Below are 7,297 nucleotides of genomic sequence, written 5' to 3' on the forward strand. Positions count from 1 at the left end.
GTAGAAAAACGTACATACCCTTACATTTAATTATAAATATAATAACACATAAGATTGTGGGTAAAGTTTTTATTTTTTTGGTTTAGTGTGAACTATAATTAAAGTTTATTTGTATGTAAATCTAATTCTACCCGAGCTTCAATACCAATTTGTTAGAACAAATGGCACAAGCTATCATAATAAACCAAAAATAAAAATACGAATTGAAAAAAGAAAAAGAAAAAGAAAAAAAGACAAAAACTTAACAAAAACAAACAATGTAAATAAGCACACAATACAGGTTTATACTGGTTCATCAAGATAATCAATATCCACTTGCAAAGACAACGAAATGATTTCCATTATTCATCAAACAAGATTTCAAGGATTCAATCTCAAGATCCATCCCCCTTTGTGCATCACTATCTATCCAAAGTATATTAGTTTCTCTTTTTACATAGAAGAGAAAAATTTTCCGTCTTTTTGTTAAAGTTTTTTTTTTTCCTTCGGATGCTTTAAGGGCACAAAACAGGCTCATCACTTCAGTTGAGGAAACTGCTAATCCATATCGAAGCCTAGGAACTGATCTACTAACTGAGATTTGGCTTTTCTAACCTGAAGCACTTGATGAAACTGGCGTAACTGACTGACCTGCTTCTGTACGCTTTTACCTAGAAGAAGCTAATCCAACAGCTAAACAAAGCTCGAGGGTACTCTGCCTTCTTAGACCTCGGATTCAATCTCATTTTCTAACTGTCAAAATAATTATTGTTCAGTATTCTATCTCAGAGTTGTTGGCTTCGAATAATATACTAATACGGCTCATAACTAGCACTTTCCCACCGGTTCGCTTACACATAGGAGGGTAAAAGGCGCCTTTCTCTCACAGGATTTTGTCCAGTTGTCAATTGCTAACTGTAAAATTCACCATTGTTATATATTTGCTAACTGTGAAACTTATCTCTATCTTTACCTCTCCCCATTCACAGCTAATAAACTTAGCTCCTACCACGTCTTTGAGACTTAGTAAACCAATGCCTTAAGCCACTACTTCCAAACAAAATACGAATCCGTGTTCAAGGCATATAAACTAAAAAAACAAAAATTACTTTATAGATTCCATGGATGATCATAAGGTGCCATCCCAACTTCCATTTTCTTTAGCATTTCCCAGCAAGTTATCATATTTCAAAAACCTTCCCGCAGCTATGCTTGAAATATGTGTCTCATGATATTCATTATCATGCAGTGCAATTTCCTTGGATCCTCTATTAAACGATTTTGCACATATCAACTTGTTGTTGCATAAAGAGATATTAAAGTCGAGCCCAATGTAATTAATATCATTAGTACCGACCAATATTATCGTAAGTTATTGTGTATCGCCTTTAATCTAGATGGTACACAAAATATCGATGATACATGAATATTATGATTATATTGTTCGTATCGAACCGATATATCGTCCACAATATCGGCCGATAATATCGTTAAGGATACAAATATACTTATTAATAATAATTATTTTTTTCATTCAATTTTTCTTCCCATAAATTTTTTGTGTTTGAGGATGTTAGGTTATCAAGTGAAACTAGTATAATTGATGTTTTTATATTACAATTGCCTTCCATTAAAAGTTTGAGTTATATAATGCACATTTACCTATAGATTATAAAATTAAAAATTTAATTGTTTATCACCGGTAAAATCCGATATAATTTTTTGTCTAGGTGTATCGGTCCTCGCCTATGTGATACACGATATTAACAAATATGGTCATGTTGTCCTTTCCATTTAGCCGGTGGAGGAGGTATTACTTCATCGTCAAAGGAAGGATGAGTTGTAAATATACCAGCGTGCAACATTTCAATAACTCCCATATGAAAATTCGACGCCTTCCAAAAATCGAAGTTTTGATGTAAACCCAAGAAATTAGGCGTATGAGTTATATGTAAGGGAAAATTGGTAATATGTCCCGTTTTCACTAATATGTTTGGGGATCTATCCCATAACGAAAAAAATTAAGAAATCTATCTCATATGTCTAAAGGAACTGTTAAGTGGTCAATAATATGCACGGGTGAGATTACACGTGAAAGGGAAGGACTCGTATTTCCCTTCTTCCAAACATAAGTTTCATCCCTCGTCTTCATCTCCAATTCATCTCTTGTTTTTTTTTTCTTACTCTAACAGGAAGATATATCTGCTTCCGAAAAATAATGTATTGATTTATCCTATCTGTTAAACCTTCTGAAGATATGGTGTTAGGGCTACCACCGGTATCGTTTAAGCAACAATTACCACAAAAAAGAAAAATCCGATCAAAACTCTGTTTGAGTTTGCAATTACACGAGATATGGTGTTGGCAGAATTATAAGTTTGGGATTAGGTTTTTTATTTTTATTTTTTATTTTGTTGTTATTATTCTAAAAGAAGTTGAAACAAGGGTTTTTTAATGAAATGAATTTCTGTTTGTTTAATATTGAAGGCTATTCTTGATGATTCAAGTAGATTGCATGCTTCAACTTAGTGTTTTCGTGTTGAATATTAATTGTGTTGTTTCTTACTTGCAATCGATCATTTTTTTTTTGAAGCATTTGCAATCGACGATGATTGCTTGTCAAATATTGATCAGTGGGTACTCACTAATTTTTTAGAAATTTAGATTTTTAAGTTTTAATTTATGGATTTGAATATTTGGGGTTTTAGATTATCCATCATCAACTAGAGATTATCCCTGATTTCATTTTAAAGTCCAAACAATCATGTCTGGATTGTCAACTGGAGATGCACATGTTTACTAAGTTTCTACCATGTTTGTTGTGTTTAGTAAAATGGAGAAGAACATAAGAATGTAGGTGAACTAAAGGGTGTATATGTAACTTTGTTAGAGAATTTGACCAGTCAGTGACTGATGTTGACTACTTAAGAGTCCTTTTAGATGGATGGCATAGATTTCTTAATTTTTTTTCTGTTATGGGATAGATCCCCAAACACATTAGTGAAAACAGGACATATTCCCAATTTTCCCTATATGTAATTGGGAAACTCAATCTGATTGTGAAGATATATATAAATCCTTCTTTCTCTTGCATTTCTCTCACTTAGTCTTTAGTAAGTATAGCTGGAAATCCGCTGAAAATATTTTGATATAAATAAACAAGTAGTGATTTATCTCTTGATGAAATTGAACTTTCAATAGAAGTAGGAGATAGGCAAGAACGACTTATACCATTCTTAAGATGTTTGGTCGACTAAGTTGTAATTTACGTTTTTCTTACACGAACTACGTAACAAATATAAATGAATTTAAACCACAAAATAAAATGTAATTCAACATGAAAAAATGTAACCATGTTGGTGGTATTCCGTACATTTTGAATTAAGAATGAAGAAAATACTTAAAATTGGTAGTTTAAGTTTTATCATGAGATGATTGTTAGAGCATTGCTCGGTTGAACCCGCCAAGCGTTGGTATGTGAATTTTGGTTGTCATATTTTAGTGAGCCAAACTCATTTAAAGAGTCACTTCATTATTTACTAGATTCAACTTCGTATAGTTTAACAATAAAGTTATTAGGATATGAGACATACAAGTATTACTCGAAGACTTGAAGAATGTGAAGAAGTAAAGAGCTACATCGACGACATCATCCTTCCTCTTGAATTTTGTAATATTTTTAATTGAATTGTTTCATTCCTAACGTTCTTTCAAGTCGTGCTATATTGAAAACATAACTGCGAAGCTGTGAATAATTATACTCTAGTTAGACATAGTATTAAGGAATTATAATACAAAGCATGACGACTATCTTTTGAAATTCGTATATAAGACATCAGCATAATCGTATGAAATCTATTGCGATTATGTGTATGGGTATGGGTGAAGATTTCTTCATAGGAAACAATGTTTTACATTCGTTTAAAATAAGTACATCTATAAACTTGTTTTGTGAATCGAAAGGGAAATCGCTAGGATTATTGGTATTGTTATTCATTGCAAATATTTGGATTACCAATATGTGTGATTAGTATAACTTCTCATAACTTGTTTATGTATCTTGGTAAAACTTTTCAAAATGTCTGACTTATGTATTGGTATGACTTTTATTAGTGAAACCGATCTTAAGTAATCACCTGAGATGGTATGGTCGATATTTGTAATTGGTGTGACCGATCCTAGTCATTGGGTAACTGATCCTAGTAATTTGATGTGACCTATCATATAAGAGCGTAATCGATTCTTCTAAAAGTTTCACAAGTCTTAGTATCGGTGTAACCGATCCTCTGACTTGTGCAACTGGTCACAAGTAATACCATACGAATGTGGTAACCGATCCTGGTACTAAGTTAGACAACTTTTGGAAACTGATGTAACCAATCCTAGTAGCCACATTGAGGTAGAACCGAAACTTGTTTTGGTAGAACCGTTAAACCCATGATTGTTGATTTGATATTTGATCAATCACATAGTTCTTGGAAATCAGATGCACCAAGTGTAAACTTGTTTGGAAGTGTGGAAAATTGGTTCCAAGATTGTAAATATGAAAAAAGGATTTACAAAGAAAAGATGTCGACATGCTTTGAACACGTGCGTAATTCTTATCTATTATTGTTCAAAGATATTCCTTAATAACTAAAGAAGAATCTCGGATCAAAATAAATTGAGAATCTTTTAATTAAGGTTTTTAGTTTTATATAATTTTAATTTCCACCAATTAAATGCATTTATTTACGAAATAAAAATTGGTAAGCAGAAGAAAAACTCTAAGTTGAATAAAAAATCCCTTGTTCAACTCCAACACACTTTAGATTTAATTCTCAAAGGTGTAACTGACATTCGCACGTCTAAAACAATTGGGTTTAGTACTCACCCTGTGTATTTCACCAGGAAATTCAGTTCTTTGAGTTCCTCAAATGCTCAGAAGTATAATAGACTCCTTAACAAAAATCGTCCAAGAAGAACTCAAGTTGTCTCTTCTGTCGAAAAAGGAGATAATGTTGTTTTTGATGTGGATAAGGTATCAAGTGAAGAGAGAAGATATGAGAAGATGGATGATATCCTAAAATTGATTATTGAAGGATATAAAGAAATCATCAACCGTCTGTCTATTCCATCCAGATAATTCTGTTCAGGTAAGAATCCATACTATGCGTCGTATTTTGATGATAGTAAGTTTTATGATAACTTTTCACATCAAGACGATTTTCCTCCAAAATTTGGGGAAAAAGAGGTTTAATCGAAAACAACGTCCATTTAATGAGCTCAAGGCTCATACTTGTGCTAATTAATCACAAGGGAGGAATCTCACTCACAAAAATCCTGATTGAGTGAGATATGATCAGGTATACTTATGACAAAATGTATTTTGATTTTCGGGCTAGTTTCTTATCGTTCTTAGCTGGAGTATTTTTACATACATGTTTGTATGAGTATTTTTAATTTGTTTCCAATTTATTCTTGAAGTTTTTTTAAAAAAATTGCTACACTTGTTCTCTAAATTGTTTCTCTTATGAGATATACAATTTATTGAACCATTCATCTGTGAATTCCTTCACGTAGCAAAATTTTTCTGTAAAGTCGTATACGTACGGCTCTTGTGTTTTTCCTTCTGTTTTGGGTCAATTTGAGTTCATTCAGATTACCCGTGTGACTGCCACGAATCAATTTTGGAACCCTAAAAATACCTTCCCCAAAACCATTTAAATACCAAACCTATTGAGTCACATACGCATACTCTAGGTCATTCTATGTTTTGTCAAGAATGTCTTCTTCTTCTCACACTGCTGATTTTGCAAGAGGATTTCTTGAGAAAGGTATTGGTTTCTAATCCAAAGGGAGGAAGAAAATAACCCTTGTAGAAGATGTTTTTTCGGATGCCTCATGCTACTATGCCTATTCACATCAGGTTGTTGAGAATGAGGATATGGTGTCTGCTGAAGTGGTTCATGATTTTCTTAAATACTTTGAGGAAGCAAAACTGCAACTTTTTGATACTATGAAGGATCTTGATGTGTTATGAACTGAGTTGAAAAAGGTTCATAATGACCTTGGTCTCATAAAGACACATTTTAAAGAACTTCTCAATGAGGATATCTTCTCCGAAGATCCAGTCGTCGTTGTTAATCACAAGCTCAAAGGCCTCGAAACCCGTGAGGCTTCCGAATGTGAAATTTTATTTAGCTTGTGAACGGTTTCTTTTTAAGAGTTTTTCTCTGGTCTAGAAAACTTCTTATAAGAATTTTATTCTTGTTATTATTTAAGAAGGATAACTAGGGTTTGAAATAACCATTATCGTGAGTACACATAGCTATTTCCAACGATTTTTATCTTGAATGTTTTTAGATTTATTCATTTAAATTTTAAAGTTGATTTGGAAGATGGTTTTGCAGTATTAATATTTATGGTTTTATATATTAAAATTTGTTATGGGATATGTGTGTTTGCGTCCGTGAACTATGATTGTCCCATACATGGTTAAAAGTTATCTCCTTCATATGTCGATATGCAAGTATTGATAAAAGATCGATGAACTTTTGACAAACAAAAGTTAATCCTATTATGTCATTATGCAAATATTGATAGAAGATAGGATAAACTTTTGCCTACAAAAATTGAACCTATTATGTCATTATGCAAATAATTGGTGGAAGTTAGGATGAATTTTTGTTTACAAAGATGAATTCTATTATATGTTATTGTGCAAATAGTGGTGAAAATAGAGTGAATCTTTGTCTATTCTGCAGTATTGGTCTTCCCTGATCCATTTTTATGTATATATTATGCGGCTCCGTAAGTCCTCTTATGTGAGTATTTCCAATTAGATTAATCATTAATTTTTTTGTGGTTAATTTGGTTGAGTATTCGGATTAAATTAATCATGGGTTCTCTTAAGGTTATTTAACTGAGATTTTTGAATAAAAAATTCACTTTCTTATGTGATTTGTTGTGTCCAAATAAAATCCTTCTTTTCTTGTGAAAGTAAGGTTGCTCTTGTAGTTCTTTCGGGAATAAAATTTTATGGGGGAGAGTTCTTGATTGAACTTGCGCTTAATTTCCATATCTTTGTGGGGAGTGCAGTTGTGGAATGTTATAGGGGTTATCTTATATCTTTATAAACTCCTTGATGAATGCATTTAGCTTCGGCTATATGATTGCATCTAAACAAGTTGATATGTGCTTTTATTTGGCCATGAAGTATCTCTATGTAAATTTCATTAGGATCCCACTAGTTTTCGTACATTTACCAATTTTATTGACAAAAAAGGGGAGAATTAATGTGTAGTTCACACTACAAATACATATGGTTTTCGGATCA

The sequence above is a fragment of the Papaver somniferum genome, chromosome 2 (genome assembly GCF_003573695.1).
Source record: "Papaver somniferum cultivar HN1 chromosome 2, ASM357369v1, whole genome shotgun sequence".
NCBI lineage: Eukaryota > Viridiplantae > Streptophyta > Magnoliopsida > Ranunculales > Papaveraceae > Papaver > Papaver somniferum.